This window comes from Dreissena polymorpha, chromosome 6 (assembly GCF_020536995.1).
Source record: "Dreissena polymorpha isolate Duluth1 chromosome 6, UMN_Dpol_1.0, whole genome shotgun sequence".
In the NCBI taxonomy this organism is placed as follows: domain Eukaryota; kingdom Metazoa; phylum Mollusca; class Bivalvia; order Myida; family Dreissenidae; genus Dreissena; species Dreissena polymorpha.
In genome coordinates, this window is record NC_068360.1 from 20130965 (window position 1) to 20153718 (window position 22754).

The window sequence follows — 22754 nt, forward strand, 5'->3', positions numbered from 1 at the left end:
TGATTCATGGAATGATACAAGAACGCATGAATCACGAAAACAATGCAAGCAAGTAAGTAAATATGATCCAAAATAAATTGAAGAAAAAAATTGACAAAGAGCCATGAAAAAAAATCACCACCCTCTGATATTGGAATCATAACAAGGTCATTAACTAGAATTTATCATAGACCTGTCTTCGCGGGCCGCAAAAATGTCAAAAATAGCTTTAGTCATTTTTTTTTCTTATTAAACATGATTTTATATATTTATTTGAATATATTGGGCTCCTTTGTACCTGCATTGAAGGTCTAGACCTGAATTAGCTGAAATAATTCGCGTTCAGAATAAATCTGAACGCTGAAACTCCGGTCTGCAAAAACCATAACGAAAAATAAATACAATACTATTATATCAATATGCTTAAAATTGCAAAATAACATTACCAACTCACAAAGTTTTGGTTAATTAGTCCATTTTTACCTCAAATAGTGTCGAATTGAAGTTAAAATGCATAATTTGTTTCAGTTAAACTTCTGCTTAAATCGCAATACAATCACTGACCTCTCGCCATGTTATGAAATATTTAAATATCAACCAATCAGAAGAAGGCATTACGGTGTAATAGGCTGCGTTATCGATTAAAATCTACCTGCCGTATACAGCGGGCGCAGCGATTGGAATTGAAAATGTGAGCACTGAGTAGTGTGTTGATTTAAATTGGTCAGGCGTGCAAAATTGAAAGAGTCGTTACATAATTCTTACGGAACATTATTGAGAAATGAATTATCTACACAGGTATGTAAATATTATTGCAATCCGTTGATATTAACTGTCTGATATCGGGGCTTGAATGTTGCGCACCAAATTCCTTGCGCATCAATATAGACAAAGAAGGAAAACTCTCGCTATTAAAAAGATAGAGTGGACTATTGACGCCAAGAGGCTGCCAAAGCAAAAATCATCAAAAGACTCTTAGGCGGCAATTTATATTGACTAGACCTGAATGACAAAACATTGGAGGAGCTGTGTGATGCTTTCAAAAACAGAAAGCAGAGAAAAATTACTGGTCGTGTACGTAATTCCGGCCCAGGGGACAAAAATTCCACTCGTCCGCTCGTATTGACGAGTGAAATCTTGAAAGGACGAGTGAATTTCCCTAAAGCTCTCGTCCTACAGGACGAGTGAAAAAAAACTGATGTTAAAATATGTATTTTCTGACCAGTAAGACTTTTTGTCATTAAATAAAATCATTTCTTAAAGCATATCTATTCCGAAAGTAGAACGCGAATGAACCGGAAATCGTAATTGTAAATTTCATACAGCAGGTGCGCGTTGTTATGCGAGACTGTGTCCCGAGTAAATATTGGCTTTTTGGTGTAAACTTTGCGCGGCCATGTTGACAGGGAACCATCTGACTTCATTCACTGTAAGTATTGATTTTTTTAAAGAATTATTTTACTGCGAAGTACGGTTTTACATCTGAAAAATGTCTGACATACGAGCGTTCTTTAAAGGGGGCAGGAGCGATGTTCAACCATCCGAAATGGAAAGCACGCAAGCATTAGAAAAAAGAAAAAACAAATTTGTCTTCATTTATTTATTTTGTGTTCCTCATAAATAAAGTAAGTTAACATTTCTTCTGTGATCAGCTGGCATGAATAACTAAGTTAGCAGCATTTTAGCAGTGATATAGGAAACATTGTTAGTCATATCAGTCCTTTGCAATCTTTCTTTCACACATATTTGAAGGACAAGTGCATGTGTTTGCAGGACGAGTGAAAATTTTAATACACTTGTCCTGCGGGACGAGTGCAATTTATAAATATTTTTGTCCCCTGCGGCCTGTACGTAAAAAATCGGCCACCTGTGTTTAATCATTTTCATGATCTAAACACACATGTCTTGATTATTTTTAGAACAATCAACTTGAAAACCAACCCTTATCTCAATATTTTGCAAGTTAAAAGCATATCACTGTAAACGTTTGCATTAAAATGTCTCAAACATAACACAAGATATTCCTGTCATGGGAAAAGTGCCGTCATTATCCATAGAAAAAATTATATTCTTATAAGAAACAAATATATTTGATTAAATAATTATAATTTCTATCTGATAAACTTTAATCAAGGTATTTTTAATTAATTGTATAAAAACATAGATTTCAAACAAAAAAATCAGGACCTAAATATAAACTTTTAATATATGAATTACCTCCCTTGATTTGAATATTAATAGTTTACATGTTGTAAAATTAAATATAAGCGTTTACTAAAAATCGACACTAAAGTCAACTTTTCAAACAAAATGTTTTTACTTTCTTAGCTATGTTAGTAAAAATTGATTAAAACTATTAAAAATAAATATTTTTTATGAATTTGCAGTTCCCCATTATCCGTGCAGGCCGTTAGTATTTATTAAAATACGTAGGGGGAGTAACTGGTATAATAATGTCACATATTTTTTAAGTTTCAAGTCAAAAGTTGTGTTTGTGTAAACCTTTATTAATACTCTTAAAATGAGGACATTCGTCTAAAGATATTGCTTTGAAATTGTACCTGCAGATAAACCTGAAAAGTGGCCGATTTTTTAGGTACAATTGCCCTACGAAAATTGATAGTTTATATATCATTAATTTCTGTTCATAAAAGTAACATACACTGATCTAATTCTATTGAAATTTTCATGCTAGGCGAGTTTTGAACCCAGGATTATATATGTGAAGTTTAGTTTTAACAAGTTGCCTAAAACAAAAGATGTTGTTAAAATAGTCCCAAAAGTGGCTGGAATTACGTACACGACCAGTATGCTGTATCTTGTGTGACTAACAGTTGTTTGTTTTGGTAAAAAATATACGCTCCAAGTTTTTGACTGTACAGTTCTTATCTCAGAGTGTAACTGAAACTGAAAGACAAAATTGCAGTACTTGAATAAATGTTGAACATGCCCAATATTGCATGTGTTTATATAAAAAAGACAAAATAACAAATACAAACAAATTTATTTGTTAAACCACTGACTTATTTAAGCATGATAAATTCTCAATGTTTTCCCAAAATGAGCCGTTTCATCGGAGCAAAATTTCCCAAAATGGACAATTTATTTTGTCAATAAAAAATTACCAATTTGGTGAGACTCCTTTTCCCAAAATAGGCAGAAAAATCCCTGCAAAAGTTTTACTATCTATGGGCCTCCATGGGCTTAATCTGGCTCTGTATATAATAAGTGAATACTTTTCCAAAAACTAATTCTCATTTTGGAACAAGTGGGGGTTATGAGTCTTTGCAAACACATGGTCCATCATTCTGACATTAGGAAATATAACAAATACATTACATGAGTCATTACAAATATTAAAGCAAGTGTGGTAACTTATAACATGCTATAGTCTTCTTGAGTTGTGGGTAATTTAATAGATGTTGCATCACAAATATAATTTAAATTTATGACCATGAATCATTAAAAACATGATTATTTACCTTTGGTCTTAAATTTATTTTTTTTTCAAACGTTTATCGTCAGTAAGCATCAAAATAATCGATTGTGTTGAAGGTGACAATAAAACTGCCATCTTGCAAATAGTGGTTCTTCTTGAGCCGTGGATTCTTATTTTCTGTTTCGATTTTAAGATTTGCATGCTATAAATAGCCTTAAAACTGACATTGCAAGGGAGGTTCATTTCATGTGAAAAAATGTCAACAGATGATTTAGTATGGAAAATACTCATTGATAAAAAAAAATTGTTACTTAGAAACACAATATGAACAATACATAAGGGAGGAATTATTTGATAAAAACGTGTCAAGCTATCAGTCTGCAAAACTAACTTTTTTGCCTTCATAGCCAATGTGGCTGTGAAACTTTGAAAATGTCAAAGCCACAGGAAATTTTTCATAGCCCCCAAAAAATTGAATTAATTTACAGTGAAATTATCATGAAAGGACGACAACAGTCTTTATTTATAGATTGCAATTGGAGGTTAAGATCGTGAACAAATCAGTATTCACAGTTTCAAACGTTTATTCCATCACATCTGACTCTGAGAGTTCTTTACAAATTTTTGCAATGTTATTTTCCTTATTTTTGAAGTTTTCATCATCATCAACATCATCATCATCATCCTCAGCATTGTCACTCTCATCATCTGATAGACTGTCAGTGTCAATAGATCTATTGATTTATTTAATTTATAAAAACCTTAGCACTATAATTTTATTTATCAGCGTAGAATGCAAGTTCAGACTTTACACTCTCTATAACATCTAAGGGAGATCACTAATGATAGAAAACTAAGGGAAGTAACCAAGCGGTGTCACTGTACGAATTTACACCTGAAATGCGTAATTGATGATTTATTGGTTTATTTTCACAGATTTGTTTATATTGCAATTCAGGCAATCTATATTAAATTTTTCTATTGCCAAGGCTAAGATTTCATTGCATTGGTGATCAGGCGATGGGTTAATTTTGCAGACTGAGTTATGATGAATTACAACATGTATCTGTTTTTGTTGTATTTTTGATCAACAAAACGATGTTGACTGTGTTAAAACTTTTCCATCACGACTGTATCATGTGCAAAGGGAATTCACACCATCTCTATACCTAAAACTCAAAAAGAACCCACGACTTGGCAAAAGTTTACCATACAAACACATGATAGAATGCTGTGGTTAAATATATTTTCAGCAACATGAAAATTAATGGATTCTTTAATTTGAACATATTCATTGGCCATAACATTCATAGATTTCTAATTTTTACCAAAAACCTGAAAAATACGTTTTGTATGTGTTTTCGTCTATTCTAACACCCCTAACATCAACTTAACATGCACTTAACAACATCTAAATTACCTGCAGTTTCAGATTCAGAATCATTTAGTTATTGCAATAACCTAGTCTTTTGTTAAATTAGCGGGATAATCCAAAGATGCAGTGTACTAGCCATGCAACAAAAAGTGGCAGTAGTGGTTTCAATCTTGTTTTTCGTGATTCAAATGATAGCAGTGGTGGTATTATAGAAAAAAATGAATAAACTTCATGTTAGATTTCACTCATTTCAATAATGTATTAAGATATACCATGTACGAGCGTAACAAAAGGTTTTTCCACAGCCCTCCACATTTGTATACATCATAATTATGTAGTCAGGGCTTAACACTAAGGCACGTCCGAACGACATTCACTGCCTGTACCTAGGTCTGGGCTAGCCAATGTCCCAGTAACATGCCCGACCGGTCGTGTGTATTTTGGGCGGGATTATGTGTTCTATATCAATAAACTGCGTTTTAAATAAGCTTTTGAAAGATGCAAAAATCTTTATACAGTATGATCAGATGACAATTAAATCCCAGATTGAAGTCGGAGACTACAAACAGATCATAACTCGAAATAGATTTGGAACCCCCTGATTGCAATCTAAAAGAGGCCGACATTTCAGAAAATCCCCGGCGGTTTTCCTGGTAAAACACGTCAGTACCTATTTTTAAACGGAATTCCGATAAATACGGTTATGATTGGTTTCCTCGAAGTGACGTGTTTTCTCGATAAAAATACGTTTTAAACTAAAAGCCGGGATCGCACAGGATTGTCCAGGATTGATGAAGGTATAAAACTCGACATTAACACAAAGTTAATATAAAATTATTATTTATTTATCAATTTTAAATAATTTTAATTTGTTTGATCGATTAGAAGTGTTTTGACAATCTTTTTACACAATTCAATTAGCAAAACTAATATTAATGGTCGATCCCGGCTTTTAGTAGAGAGTTATTCTTGTACAATTGTTACGACAACTGTAACACGTTATTTGTTATTTTGCGACACCTAAGATTCACTTACCATTTGTTGTCAGACGGCAACCGCGGCAATCTATGTAAAAAGGTTTTAACGTTCATGTCTTTGTTTAAGTTTGGCTTCATGGGTGGGGATGGGGGTTCCTCGGATAAGAAAAGAAAAGGGAAGGAGGAAAGTAAGAGAAGGTATGAGGGGAAAAAAACAAGAAAATTTCTCCCGAAATGGCGTGAAGATTACAAATAGATGTCTTAAGTAGATGAATATTGAATTCATTAGCATTAGTAAGGCAAGCTAATAAGAATGATTGAATCATAATTGCACATCTCAAAATACAAGTACAAGTTAAATGATTAATACAAAAGTTTTGATAATACTTTGGTCGGGGCACATGAAAGATTGGTCAGGGCTAGTAGGTTCTGCATTTACTAGCCCGAATGGGCTAGTTGAAAAAAAAGTTAGTGTGAAGCCCTGTGTAGTAAATATTTTCCTAATTGGAAAAGATGCTTCAATATTTTGGAAAATAGCTGTGAAAGATAAAGCTTATTTCCAAAAGCATAGCCGCGCTTACTTAATAAAATGTAAGTGCACATTAATAAACCCCCCAAAAAACACTCCATCTATTCATACTCAAGTTTATTAAATAAGTCAATTTAAAAAAAAGTAGAAAGTGTTGCATAATCTGAAACCTCACTTTTCATACAGACCTGCAGCGGGATTTTACTTCTTGACATGTGACATGTTTAAAGGATCAAAATATATAGTTAAATGCATCAAACAATACCAGAAATTGTGGAGGGATTTATTTGAATATTTCCCCATTGACCTTCACCATGTGATACAATTTTCAACACAAATTTTAATATCTGTTTTTTCTACCAGGTTTTCCGATGGAATAAAACTGGTTGTAAGATTGGCGAATGTCGGCAGGCTGGCGGATGGGCGGGCGGAACAAGCTTGTCCGGGCCATAAATATGTCGTTCATGGTGAGATTTTAAAATAATTTGGCCCATAAATTTTGTTCACCATTATTGGACGGTGTGTCATGCGAAAGAATTACATCGATATATGCAACGTCAAGGTCAAACTTTGAGTTCAAAGGTCAAAAATGGCCATAAATGATTTTGTCGGGCCATAACTATGTCATTCATTGTGAGATTTTAAAATTACTCGGTACATTTGTTTACAATTATACATGACTAAAAATAGATTGAATTTGACACAAGGTGTTAACTATGAACAATCAGTAACAATGCACATTTTGAATTGTCTCCCTTTATCAAACTTTAAAAAAAATGAAATCAATGTCGCCACAACTAAAAAGATTGAATTTGACACAAGGGGGATAACTAGCAACAATCAGTAACAATGCACATTTTGAATTGTCTCCCTTTATCAGACTTTTTCCAAATTGAAAACCCTATTTTGTGACAATTTTGTTCCTTGTTCATTTTTTTATTGATAAACAAACTGGCCAGCAAGTATATTGTTTTAAGATTAATATTATTCGAAAACACCAACTTACGAAGGGAAATCTTTTGTTTCAAGAGTGTACAAATAATTAACACAATTTGTTATCTTCTCAAAGTGTTTTGTCATGTGTGGAGGTTAATAAAGAATTAATGAATGATCAACCTTGTATATCATTTGTGTTGCCAGATCCTTTGTTGGCATGTTTCAATATATTTTGTTTGGTCCAACACAAATATTGAATTCATTTTTCTAGGAATTGCAGACATTAAAGATATCATTTGCTGCCTAACTTGCTTTTCTAAAACGTCTTCCATGGGAGCCTGAATTAAACTGATCAGTCTTTGTTGATTTATGATAAGAAAGAATGGCATCTGCATTAATCTTTTCATATTTGAGTAGTTTAAAGGTAAAGAGGATTTGTATTGGAGAAAGCTGTGGGGACATTGAGGATTCAGAAAGGACCTTGCCGCTCTGTATGGTGTGAGGGTACTGTTATATAAACAATCCATATACTCTGTACTCTGTAAAGTGACATGCTAATAACTTTTTTAACACGTCTATAAAACAAAACTTACTTTGTGTTGACTTTGTCCATTTTTATAATTTTACATTAATAGTTTTGTGTTTTATGTATATCCTTTATTCTTGTATTTCCTATATGAGCCACATTGTTTGACAATGTACATGCATTTATGCAATATGAAGTCAGGGTAGCTCCAGACCAGACTGCAAAGTGACAAAACTGTGCCAATGCACAGGCTGGTCTGGAACAATGCTGGCTGCATATGGCCATATTTTGCATGATACAGAACATTTTGTATACGAAACTAGGCACTTAATAAAAGACTAGTATATGGAAGCACAAATTTTGCCTGCCAATTTCCCTGGAGTTTCATTTTTTTTCCATAATGAAAATGGAATTCAAACTTTCTCTTAAGAGTGATTTTATATCTCAAAAGAGAAAGTGCTTTTCTATTAACAGCGATTTTCCTCCTTCTTTATAAAGTACCGGTAAACGGTACTTTCCCAATCGAACGAAAATTCCCAAATTCCCAAAACGGTACTTTCCCAATCAAGCGAAAATTCCCAAATTCCCAATCGGCATCTGGAAAAATCCCAATCAGCGTCCGAATTTTTTCTCAAAACGATAGAAAGTTTCGTAAAAAACCAACTTTCGGCGAGCGAACAAAGAAAATCGTATAGTTGTGTGTAACCACGCGCTCGATTAATTTCGGGTTTTATTATTCAGCGCATTCAATCAATAGAGTTGTTACTGTTTCCGGTTCTTTTGCCAGGCAGCCAGCGTACTGTTTTACGTCGGTTTGTAACCTTATCGCAGTTTGAAATGAGTCATAATAGCAAATATTATGCCAAAAAACCAATCGGAACCATCTATCACAGGACACATTGACAGCAATAATGATGCTGTGCAGGGAGGGATGCAAGCAACTGAGTGATGATCAAACATCAAAGATTGTTGAAATTTTCACAAAAATGAAAGAGAGAGACATTGCTTTAAAAGAGATTAAAACAACTAGTAATTGATTTGGTGTGTTCTTTATAATATTTTGTTATTTATATAAACTTTATAACTTAATGGTCATTAAGGCATGCCTGCAAATGATTATTTAAATGGGTATGTTCAATTAAGTATGAACTGTATGATGTATTCAATAAGACCCAAACTTCACGACGCGATTTTCCCAATTTCAGGATTTCACGACTCGATTTTTCCCAATTTTGAGGTTTTCACGACTCAATTTTTCCCAATCGGACCGGTACGGGTACTTTTCCCAATTGGACAAGGAAAATCGCTGATTAATCATCACTATTTATCAGAAGCTAACTAGATTTTTGTTGCTTCTTCATAGTCCAAATATTTTAGAAAAAATCTCCTGAAGATAGGCGGCGTACCTTTTACCTAACGGCAGTTTATCAAGATAAAGCATTATCACAAAAGTCGTTCTTCTTATTCTTCTGATTGGTTTGCACCTGACAATGATAAGTTCCTGTTAAGAGCATGCACTTTGTAACACTGTTCGAATTTTCAGTTCAATTTCTTCTCTTAAGTGCCATGAGAATGCAAACAATACAACGCAAAGCCCTTGCTAACCTTTGAATATGCACTATTTGTGTCACAGCGAAAAATATTTCCATGTAGTTTCACTTTTGTTCAGCTCCATTATTGCATGTAGGTTTGCTACCAATTTGCCAAACACATAACCTTCTTCTAGTATGCTATGGTATGTCAGTTTACTTTAAAATTGTATATCAGGGTCCTCTCTTGCCGCCAGGGGAAGCCACCCACATCCCTCATGAGGGGGAATTTTCCCGCATATTACCTTTTATGGGGGGATTTTACTTAGTCTCTCATTACAAACTTTTTTAGTTTTGTACAAGTTTGCACTATATTCCCTTGCTTTTTTTAAACTGAGTATATTTGACACCCATATTAGACTATACTGTATTGGAGGGCCCTTGCTACACTTTGGGGGATAGGGGCCGTAGCTATTAGAGGGGGTATTGCGTTGTTTCGGGTGAAAGTGGTAATTTTAGATCTTTTTACCAACCATTAAACACCTTAAATTGCTATACTTTAATGTGATTTACATAAATATACATTTAATCAAAGGTTGGTAGCACGATACCATGCAGCTGGCAACAATTTTTGTATTAATATTTTTTTTTTGAGGGGAAATTTTTTAGCTGAAATAGGGGAAAAAAGTATACATTTTTCATTGGGGGAAGCCGCTGATATTCGGCAGTAAAAAGTGCAAAACGAAGGCCCTGTATATGAAAACAAGCTTGCGTAAGACATGGCAGTAATCTCAATTAATGAATTATCTTCTCCAAGCTTTCTGTTTACCTCCTTAAGTAATGTCCCTTTGACTAATAATTTGTGTTTATTAACTTCATAGCAATATATCATTTGCTTTTGCCTTGATACAAACAGTGATTTGTTTTTCCCAATTGGAAAAAGTACCGGTACCAGCCTGAAACCCTGAAATTGGGAAAATTGGCGTTGTGAAGTCTTCATATTGGGAAATTGGTGTATTTGATTGTTTGCTCCCAAATACTTTAAAATTGATAACAAAATGCTGTCAAGTTGTTTATATTAATATTTTCTTAGGTTCAAGCCATAAAGCTGCATATGGAACCTAACTAAATGTTGCATTTTTAAAATTTTTAAAATATTTTTTTGTAGAAATCTTCAATTGGGAATTATTTTGACTACAATTGGGAAATTTGTATATTTTCCTAATTGGGAAAGCGCCATTTTCCGGTTCTTTATAAAGAAAGAAAAAAATGGCTGGATACAAAATATGCCATATAATGCCTAAGAAACATGAAAGTTTTTTATACAATGTGTTTAATTTTTCATTAATTATAAAATAACCTATAGGCCAGTAAGGTAATTAGAGATTTTTTTACCTTATATATTTGGGATCCAGTAGAATGCCCATTCAAAATGCAACATATATTTTGTTTTCACCAATCAGAAAGACAGCATTCCTAGCAATCAACATATGTATCAAAGGCATTTAGAAGTTGTAAGTCATTAATTATTTATGTGTGGAGAAAATAAATTAACACGCCATATTATAGAGAATACATGGTAAAGCTCGCCCTATTTTCTTTTTCTAAGCCTCACTGGATAAACTTTCTTTCTCTCGGCACCAACAATGTATTCAATTTATCCTACTTCATGCCATTGACACATTTTATCAAATTCAAATAATAAATTGATATAACAATATAATTATTAGACCGCTTAACTACTGATTGTGTCCCGTAAACAATAGTTCCACTTCAAGCTGTTCCTTTTAATACTTTGCTATTGAAATTATGAGGAGAAATAACAAACGAATCGAGAATGTGATATTTTTCTTGGTCTACAATTACGATAGCTGCCGATGTTGGTAAAATATTTCACCCTTGTGTAGTGTATTGGAAAGGTTACACTCAACTATGTGTCACAGCGTGCGTAGGAATACACTACTTCCTGTTGACAGGAGATTGGAAAATTTATTCGACCCTGCTTTATTAGGTCAATGTTTGCAACAGAGGCAGGATAAAAATCAATAATGTTCAAAATTAAAGTTTTTTCGTCTGTCCAGTAATCCCAGTGGTTTGTACACATGCCTCTCACCTATCTCACCTGGGTTCAATGCCCAGTCACGGAAGCATGTAAGCAAAAGAAAAATCACCAAAATGGTAAAACATGACTGAACTTCTAAAAAAACCCATATGTTTTGATTGATAACTACCTATGAAGTTTGATTATTGGAATTTAATGTTTTGTTGTTATTATGTTATAAACTTTGTTTTTAATTGTCTAATGTACCTCACAATTTCTTATAACAAATTTGCTCTAAATCTATTATACTCGCCATAATAGCAATTGTAATTATCTCACAGAAGAATGGAACAGAATGGTGTTAATGAAAACAAGGGAAACAACCATGTAAGAAAAAAACATGCTAATGTTAAAGGTCTAAGGGAGCTAAATCTTCATTGTCCCTAATATAGCAAACAATTAAACTCCTGAAACTATGTAAGGAGAGAAATTCTTCTAAACGTGATCCAGGATTAGAATAATGCACATTTTAATGTCCGCTTTTCATTAACATCAAACATTTATAAAAACTATTTTTGGAGCGGATTAATAAGGTAAATTATACAAAGATATGTGGTCCATCTATAAAAAACATTTAATTATCAAATTAGCAAAGTATGTACAGATAATGTTAAACAAACTAGCTGTAAGACTCAGAGATCGTAAAAGCGTCTTCCGTGATTAGCCTGTTTTCAACAAGTGTATAATTATCAGGTATAGTTTCAGAGCAAATTCCTCTTTTAATTGGAAGAATTCCAGAGACTTCCCAAAAGTTCCGCTTGGAGAATGACAACAATGTCTGTCGGCATAATAATAAATCAGGAGTCATAGGCTTTGTAAGACAGCCGAGACTACAAATATGCCTTGTTGCTCCTGATTTAGGGGGTCAATACCAGACAACAGACTGTGTAGAGTACATACATAATGAACGAGATGAAGTGCTTGACCAAATAACTGTGAGGCATTTACAATTATATATTGGTGCAAAGAGAATAGTGCTTTTGATGTAATGTGCATGATTATTATTAGATACTACTAAAATACTTTCAAGTACTTATACGACTAAAATACTTTCAACTTAATTTCTATTGATCTAAGAAAGGAAAACAGTAGTTCATTTAGCTATGTTTTTACTTCTTTGGGAGGTCCTCAACCCATAAAATTAAGGAATATCACCACGAAAAAAGTTCAGGCTCCTAAGATTAGGAGAAACAGCTTTTTTTGGTCTAAACATGGGGAATAGGTGGTGTTGGTTGTATTGCTATATAATACTTAAGCATACATTTTTTCTATAAAATAGTTTGTTTATATTAATTTCAACTTATAGAGCAGGATAGGGAAATTAACAAAATGTGAAAGTAAAAAAAAATTATTATTTTTAAACCTTCAACTGGGTTTTTAGGCAGTCAATGTGAAAATGATTTTTTGTGATAGGAATTGGGTCCGAATATTATGGCTCAACTTGAAAACAAAAACTGCCACTTCATCTACATGTCCACATGCAATGAACGATTCTGTATGGCAGAATATATGTATGTGTAATTCCTTACGAAACAGACTTGATGTTCCCCGTAATAACAAAAACTGTTGTTTGCATAATATTTAGTTACATCATTGTTTAAGATGGATAGCCTGTCACATAGCTATTAAATTTTACAATCCATTGTGTTCTGGAGTGCATGGCATAAAAAAATGAATTATTCATGAACTAAAATACTTCCCATTTATTTAATCAATCATTTAAAGATTTTTTGTCGGAAAGTGTCAAGTAAAAAGCTTTATTCTTATGATCTCAATCAGTATTTTGTTGCATTCCCCCCACCTCTATTTTTATGTGTTTTTTATGATGTTAAATGCAAAAAGCCTGCATTAAATAACTGCTATAAACTCAGTGAGGTATAAACCACAATGCTGTTTTCTAATTACTTAACAAATATGCACTTTAATGGCTGAACAGTGATGGTAAAATAATGGCATATTGCCTTAAAACCATACATAAATTCATTCAACTATTAATTCATCGTAAGACAATGTTTGATGGAGTGGAAATGCAGCTGAAATAAAAACAACCATGTACGCAAAGTGATATTGCATTCTATGGGACTATCACAGTTGTGCTATTATATTAATTAATTATTTGTTATATTGATATTCCAAATACCCATGATACCTTTGTCTTTAGGTTATAGATGTTTCTAAGGACAATCAAATTGTAATGGGAGTCTACTGGTTTCATGTTGCCTGCCTGTCTGTCTGTCTGTCTGTCTGTCTGTCTGTCTGTCTGTCTGTCTGACTGCCTGCCTTCCTGCCTGCCTGCCTGCCTGCCTGCCTGCCTGTCTGTCTGTCTTTCTGTCTTCATGTCTGTCTTTGTGTCTGTCTGTCTTTGTGTCTGTCAGTCTTTGAATCTGTCTGTCTTTGTGTCTGTCTGTCTGTATGTATGTCAGCCTGCCAGCCTGCCTGCCTGCCTGCCTGCCTGCTTGTCTAACTGCCTACCTGCCTGTGTGTGTCTGTCTGTTTGCATGTCTGCTTGCCTTCCTGTCTGTGTGTCTGTCTGTGTGTCTGTCTAGCTGCCTACCTTGCCTGTGTGTCTGTCTCTCTGTTTGTTTGCATGTGTGTCTATGTGTCTGTCTGTCCGTCCGTCCCTCCGGCTTTCGTCTGTCTGTCTGTCATTTCCATATTTTGAGAGTAAGTACGTTTGTTTATTTTTGTACTTAAATTTTTGGGGAGCATATTTTAAAAACTAAAATAAAAAAGAGAACTAATTTAAAAACTTGATAGGTAGTTATATCTCATTATAAGGGACAGTCCAAAACAACTATAGCTATTCCTTTCATATTTTATAACTGTTGTCAATCATTTATTTTTCCATTAACCTTGGTTTTGGTTCGAAGAATATCTTGAAAGCTAAAAGAGGTTTCAACTTGAAATTTAACCCAGTTTGCCTAGCGGACTCTCCCATCTTTCTAAATTGGATCAATTTATTTCCAAAATTAGGGATGTCTGGTATAATTATTTCTATATTTAGAATATTTCTTACAGAAATTCCTTTAAGCAAACAACACAGACCCTGATGAGACGACGCATCATGCTGCGTCTCATCTGGGTCTACGCTGTTTGCCAAGGCTTTTTTTCTAGACCCTAGGCATAAATGGCCTAATAGGTAGATAGATCTCATTAACAGGATGTGCAGGGTACAAAATATAACTCTTGCTTCCATATAATTGGGTCATATCTAACAAACTTGATGAGATATCAACTAGACATAGCTAAGATAGACTTCGATGACAAGAGGTGCAGTGTGAAAGATCCTGAGAAGAGGTGCAGTTTGAAAGATCCATAACTCCTGCATTCATAATTTTGAACTGAATGCCCTTGTGATTTTTAATGGTGAAGTTTTGTTTAGGGCATATATCGACTACTTGAGTAATCAACTGGAAACTCATAGGCAGGAAGCTTGCATTGGTGGGAAACAGGGTCTTAAAACTGAACTATGCCCCCAACAGCATCGGGGGGGGCTTACATTTCCATTAGATAATGTAATTATCCTATGTCCACTTTTTACACTTACCATTTTCATAACATGATTATTAGAACTTTTAATTACCAAATGCCTTGTCTGGGGTATTCGTAACAACTTTTTGCATTTTTTCTCCAACATGGTTCCAATATTTTTTAGGTCACTTGGCGCACAGCCAGCCAAAAAAAAGTCTTCACATTTTTATAGATTTCACATGGGAAAAAGTATCATGTTAAGCTCAATACTAATGCCTTCTCAATTAGAGCCTCGACTGTATACATTTTCATTCCATTCCAATATAGTGCCCGAGGGAGCCATAAAACACAATCTATACCCCTATCATTTGTCTCCTTCTGGAAATAGATCCACATCAGCTAATGGGTCTCTAATCCTGCCAAAACAATGGCAGCCAGTATAAACCCATTTATGCCTAGCGTCTAGAAAAAAGGCCTTGGCAAACAACGCAGACCCAGATGAGACGCCACATGATGCGGCGTCTGATCTGGGTCTGTGCTGTTTGCTGAAAGGAATTTCTGTAAGAAATATTCTAAATATAGAAATAAATATACACTGTAACTCCAATATAACGCGGATGACGGGGTCCAAGCCACGCAACAGTGTTATAAACAGACAGCGTTATAAGTTTTGAGCTTATTTATTTAAGGGGGCCAAAAAAAACAGGTATAGTAGGCCTATAGCCTATAATATAGGTCCTGTGTATTGTCATGCTGTGTTGTCATCCGCAAATACATGCATATAAACCGAATCCAACGATAACAGTATACATACCGCATTTCTAATGTGCACATTTATCTGATTTATAATCCAATATAATTACAACATCACTTACGAAAAAATAATGTTAAACATTTATGATAAGAAATATGTTTACAAATTTCAAAAACAAATTCATATGCCTTCGCCATTTTTCAGAAAAAATAGTACAGTGCATTATGGAACACAGCTTTCATTGGACGTGCGAATTTAAATTTAGATTGAATGCAATACAATACATGTACACAGAAATGTTTTATTGCGTCATACACAGCATGTAAAAAATGTGCTTTCGTGGACTTTCTGATAACGGGCAAAAGTCTAAGTGCATCTCTGTTAACTATTACACTGCGTTAGCATGTAAATAAATTGTCAGGATTTTTATGCCTCCAGAACATAGGTTCTGGGGCATATTAAAATCGCAAAGTCCTTCAGTCAGTCAGTTAGCTAGTTAGTTAGTCCGTCCGGATTAGTTTCTGCTCAATTACTCGAGCAATTGTCATCAGATCTTCACCAAACTTCATAACAATGTGTTAGGCAATAACATCTAGGTCAAGTTCGATAATCGGCCAAATTGACCGAGACACTCCTGAGTTACGGCCCTTGAATCATCGAAAAATTGTGTTTTTTCTCGTTTCCGCTTAGTAACTCAAGCAAATGTCATAGGATCTTTGCCATACTTCATGATAATCTGTAAGGTCATAAGATCTAGGTCAAGAATGATAATCAGCCATATTGACCCAAACACTCCTGCGTTACGGCCCTTGAATCATAAAAAAATTGAGTTTTTTCTCGTTTCCGCTCAATAACTCCACCAATTGTCATCGGATCTTTACCAAATTTCATAAAAATTTGTAAGGCAATAACATCTAAGTTAAGTTTGATAATCAGCCAAATTTACTCAGGCGCTTTAGAGTTACGGCCCTTGAATCATCAAAAAATTGTGTTTCCACTCGAAACATGCTCATAACTTCTATGTCGCTTCAGATGTAACCTTCATATTTGGTATGCATTTGTATATGTACAAGGCCTTTCCATACGCACATAAATTTGACCCCTTTGACCTTGACCTTGAACTAGGTTCCGCATTTAGGTTTCGAAATCTGTGTTAAGGTTTCAAAAAGCGATTTTGGGGGCATATGTCTTCCGATGGAGACAGCTCTTGTTTAATTTATTTTTCGTATACGTACTGAAACATTAAACATACACAAAGATCTTTTTATTTAGCAAGCATGTAAAGCATATAATAAAAGATAACACATTTACACAGCCATAGTTAATATAATGAAATACAACACACGATACAAACATAAACAGGTACTCGTTTTAAATAACTTTAATTTGATAATTATTCCACTTGCACTTGCCTTATTGAAATTAGCACACCGAACTGCTCTGATAGGGAATACATGTAATAAACACAGACTCGCGAGTTTTCACACCTTCATTGACATTACACAACAGATTAACACCAATTAGCTGTCGAGTGTCGTATAACCTCTAATCGATTAAAATCAGTAAAACGGACAGATAAAGCAATCAAGCTGTGATCGCCGGCTTCTTTGAATCTTCTGAAAATACATGAAGTTGCATAACATGGACTTGAATCAGAAATGGAAGGTTGGAGAAAAAACAGGATCCAAGCAAACCCCCCACCACTCCACCCCCCCATCGCCCCCCCCCCCCCCGCGTTATATTGGACACATCGCTATATCGGACACTATATTGGAGTTACAGTGTACTAGCTATCACTAATTTTGGAAATAAATTGATCCAATTTACAAGGATGGGAGAGTCCACTAGGCATAGATGGGTTAACGAGTGGCAGGAGTCTTAGCAACAGCCTAAAATATGTTGTTATGGTACAGATCAGCAGTGAATACATTTGATAAGTCACCCTGGAAATTGCTTAATTTTGGAACAGTAATTATTCTTTACTTCTTGGCATACCTTTTGAATACATAATAGGTTATGCCATATCGTTCCTTAGAATGCAAATCATTTTTTTCCATACTTAGCCATGATTAGTGCAAACTGGTTTTAATGGCAATTTTTTTCTAGAATTATTTTTGCCATTAATATTTGAGATTTTGTGTATGAACATTCAAAACAAACATGAATAAATGTCTCACCCAGAATCTAAAGATCTGAAATTTATATCTTTTCTCATAATGTTGTGTTTTGGTTATTAGTGTCATTATGTTAACTTGTGAATATGTGTATTAACCCTTTGCATGCTGGGAAATTTGTCGTCTGCTAAAATGTCGTCTGCTGAATTTCTAAAATTCGCATTTTCTTCGATTTTTTTCAAAGAATACTATCAGAATAGCAAACAGTTTGGATCCTGATGAGACGCCACGTTCTGTGGCGTCTCATCTGGATCCAAACTGTTTGCAAAGGCCTTAAAAATTCGGTTCCCGCATTGTAAGGGTTAACAGCTTTTTGGTAATTTGCGTATCTGTTTTCCACACTTTGGCAAACACCAACTATAAATGTATCAGGATCTTTATAACTTTGGGGAAACCCATTTAATTTCTAGGTTTTAACAATGTCATCACATATGTACCTAATCAGTAGTTGTATTCCAGTAATTAATAATTGATACAGTGTGTGAATTTCAAATGATTTTAAATGGGTAAGATTGTCTTTTTCAGAGCAAGTCCATTTTAGACAATGACATGTTTATAGAAAACTATAAAATATAACAAGAAATGTGTCTATAATACACAGATTCCCTCACTAGATGCCAATGGACAAATTAAATGAGTGTTGGGTAAACAGTCATCATGTGAATAAAGTGTACAAAAAACACTTACAAACACAATTTTACAAGGGCTATAACTCTCAAAATAGGGGAGCAAGAGTTATGGTTCTTTGGATACCTCTTTTAGGTTCCAAGATACTCTCCAAATAAAATTTACAGTAAAAATAAGTTAATGATAACTCTGCAAATTGGAGAACAAAAGTTATGGTTCTTATACACTGCACATTACCATAATGTCATCTACCTATTAAATCTCAAGCCGATTCTTTGTTTATTTTTTATATGTGCACAAGGCAATTATTTGTATGCCCCTGAAGGAGAGCATATAGTGATCGCACTGTCTGTGCGTCTGTCCGTGCCTCTGTCTGTCCGTCACACTTTGCGTTTAGGATTCGAAAAATGCTCATTATAACTTCTATGTCGCTTCAGATGTAACATTCATATTTGATATGCATGTGTATATGGACAGGCCTTTCCATCATACACACAAATTTTGACCCCTTTGACCTACCTTGAACTTAGGGTCCGCGTTAAGGTTTAAAAAAATGCTCATAATTTCTATCAAAGCGTTTATTGGGGGCATATGTAATCATATGGAGACAGCTCTTGTTTTATATAAAAATTAACAAAGGGCAATAACTCTAAACATACAGTACAGCCAACGCGGCACAAACATAATCCGCGGCTACGCTACGGCCAGATTATTAGTACGCGGCGAATAAATCGTGTGTTCACGCGGCGTATCGCCGTGGCACTTGGCATCAATCCGCGCAACGCCGCCGATTCTGTATTACACTCGCGTACTTTCGCGTAGTAAATCCGCCGCATATGTACGCAGCGGATCGAGTGAAAAGATATCCACCTACATGTGCATACATGTATGTGTAGCGTAGAAACCAAGATTTACGCTGGTTTCATAATTATTATTTTCACGTTTTAATAAGCGATATGACACATAATGCGTTTTACTAAATTATCGTTGAATTAATTACGCGCAACTGTTAATGTTTCGTTCGATTATCAAATTATCATTATTAAATTTCTAATCCGAAACACACTTCCGAATTTAATGCTAACGCGACCTTAGGCGTATTCTAGCGTCAAATAAACAGTGCTGAAATATCCTTTGTTTCATAAAAAGCGCACGAAAATTATGCAGACATGTAGAACGTCGTTTGGAAAGTGTGGGTGTATTTTGTGTTGTATAAATACATGAACATCACGTCAGGCGTAAATCGCGTGTTCAGTGGAAAAAAACCGCCCCGATAAGACGTTATTTCATTATCTCTTTAAATAGTAACAAATGCCAAAATGTATTTGATACGGAGAATGTTTGTGTATCTAAAATATTTACCAGCATTTGCTTTAAAACTGGAATATACGGGATTATCGGGTAATTAGTAGTGATATTAACTGTATAATATGAACAAAATAAAACGTGTTTATATACGCATATTCAAACAATAGTTATAATAAGCTGATGATTAACAAAACAACAAATACGTCTTCACCGTCTTGATTATTGATGTGGCTTCAAACTGCTAATTTTCTCAGCTTAAATATAATAGCAAAATCAACATGCAATTAATTTATAAATCCACCATATGCTGGAGCCTTGATCGCTTGTATGTGCGAAAACATAATTACGTGACCTTGTTTATATAATGTGTGAAATACATACACTAAGCAGTCTTCGAAATAAGCTTTGAAAAGTTACATGCCAGTCGGGCCAGTTACTTAAGAATTTTTACATGCCCAACATATTTTTTACATGCCCAAACTTTTTTAACTAAAATTATAACAAATCACAACATTTTAACACGTAAATGCTACACATAGTAAAGCAGAACATTTGTTGCAATAGTAGTGAATACAATTACAGCTAATCAATCACTAGAATTAAGACGATCGATCGTTACACCAGTGCTCTTGAAAAGAGCGTTCTCTGGTGTCATCGTACCATTTCTTGGCTTCCTTTTTCTCTAAATCATTGTCAATTTTCTATTTTGGAAGTGCTTTATCGGGCTTAGCCCCATCAACATACCTAAGATACTGCCTCTATGTCGACAATGACATTTGTTTACATTGACAAAAACGGAAGCGTATTACTTGATTGAAATGATCGATTCAAAAAGCATCTTCTCAATTAATGTCTAGAGAAACCGTCGATAAGAACCGAATGTGACCGAACTGCATCAGTCAAAAACAATAACGATGACGTGTGCAAGCAGGTGCGTGTTGTAAAACCAATCGAATTTCATTGTTTTACAACTTACGGCAAGGTGTTTGTTCGCAAAATTGAAAAATAGATCTGCAAATATCAAGAACCGCTTACGATTTTTTTTATAAACTGTCAATTGGCTTCAATAATTTACATGCCCGGCGGGCCACAAACGTGAATTTTTGTATGTGCCCGGCAGTAATTTTACTCGCCACGGGCGATCGGGCGTGTGCTAATTTCGAAGACTGACTAAGGGCGGGAAACAAACTTACTTGGCCAGACACATTAACTATGCTTACATGTATATGCTAATACAATCCGCGCACAATAAATTTATTATGATTTTAATTATTATTATCATTGTTCTTTCAACATTTGTTAACTACATGTAACTAATAATTTTAAAAAGATTTTTTATTTCATGATGCGCATCGACTCGGCATCATGTCGCGGATCGCGGCATGCCTCGGCGGACAGATGCGAAGCTTCACGGCGAAATGCGACTTGCCGCCGCGTACTGACGCGGCTTCAACGACTGACGCGGCATTGACTTGTTTCGCCTTGCCGCCGCGGATCGCAAAATACATTTGTTCCGTGTTGGCTGTACTGTAGTGGAAAGAGTAATGATTCTTGTGTGCCTCACATCCACTTAATTGGATCCCCCTACCTATAATTGAGTTTCAAATATATCTTGTTCATATTATGGGGACGTAGGATTAGGTGGCGTCCGGGAGAACAATGTTCAAACAGTTACAACTGGATAATCTTTAACCCTTTGCATGCTGGGAAATTTGTTGTCTGTTAAAATGTTGTCTGCTGAATTTCTAAAAAATAGCATTTTCTTCCAATTTTTTCAAAAGAATACTGGATAATCTTTAACCCTTTGCATGCTGAGAAATTTGTCGTCTGCTAAAATGATGTCTGCTGAATTTCTAAAAATAGCATTTTTTCCAATTTAAAAAAAAGAATACTATCAGAATAGCAGTTTGGATCCTGATGAGACGCCACGTGGTGTGGCGTCTCATCAGGATCCAAACTGTTTGCAAAGGCCTTTTGGTTCCAGCACTGAAAGAGTTAAACCTGGTGATAATATTAGTGGGCATAATATCTTCGCTTGGTCTGATAAAAAGCTGGATTTCATAAAGTTTTTCTGAATAAGGCCCTTGAATTAAAAAAAAAAATAGCCAAAATAACCTTTTCCACTCTCTCTAAAAAATTATATGAACGTTGCAAATTGATCCTATATTATGAAAAAACAACTATTTTGTCCTTCACTTCATTATTAAGTACCGGACTCAATGATGCAGCGGAGTAAATATGTTAGTTTTAATCAAATTCTCTAAAAGCATTGGACAAATTGTTTTGAGGGAAAAAAATTGTCACAAAAAAGCTTGTAGTAAAAACTTATTGACATAAAAATCTTATCTCATCTGTTGCCCTGTAAAAAGTTTAACTATGGAGGCAACACATCAACCCTCTTGTCTTATTTATTTCCTCAGTCAACATTTGTCACATTTCTCAAATTTGTCATTAAGAATCCTAAACAGAGCTTTTTTGAGGGAAAACTCATTTGTTTTATTTACTTACTTTCATTTATAATGCGTCACATGTATTAATGCTGTTATAACTAATCAAGAAATGTATAAATAACAGTCTATTATGTAAAGTTAGAATACAGCATTAATTCTAGAATGGACTGTTTCAGCAACGTATGGGCAAGCCCACTTTGCTCATACACCGCATGGGCAACCCCCCTTTGCTAATGCACTGCATGTGTATGAGCAAAGGGGGTTTGCCCATGCAGTGCAAGAGCAAAGGGGATTTGCCCATGCGGTGCATGAGCAAAGGGGAGTTTGCCCATGCGGTGTAATCTTTGTTTATATGACCACTGACATTTGCATGGTCAAAACCAAGCAAATGAAGCTGTAACAGTCCATTATAGAATTAATGTTGTATTCCAACTTTGCATAATAGACTGTTAAAAGTTTATGTTTTTTTATTGTGTTAAAAGTTTTATGTTTTTTTATTGCATAATAATTCTGAAGCTCCAATAAATGACAGCTTCCAACAGTGCAGAAACTACATTCCCCCAAATATAAATATCAATT

At 34.7% G+C, this 22754-nt stretch overlaps 1 protein-coding gene across 2 annotated transcripts in view; it reads left to right on the forward strand.

Moving 5' to 3' along the window:
* The window catches only part of LOC127835102 (muscleblind-like protein 1), a 305570-nt gene continuing 282816 nt past the window's right edge, over positions 1-22754 (forward strand). The window contains exon 1 of one of the 2 annotated variants that reach the window (XM_052361376.1): positions 1-52. The gene's annotated coding sequence lies outside the window, so the exon portion shown is untranslated. Of the gene's footprint in view, positions 53-6684; positions 6767-22754 lie in introns of those variants that run through there. The other variant, XM_052361374.1, reaches the window with a different exon arrangement.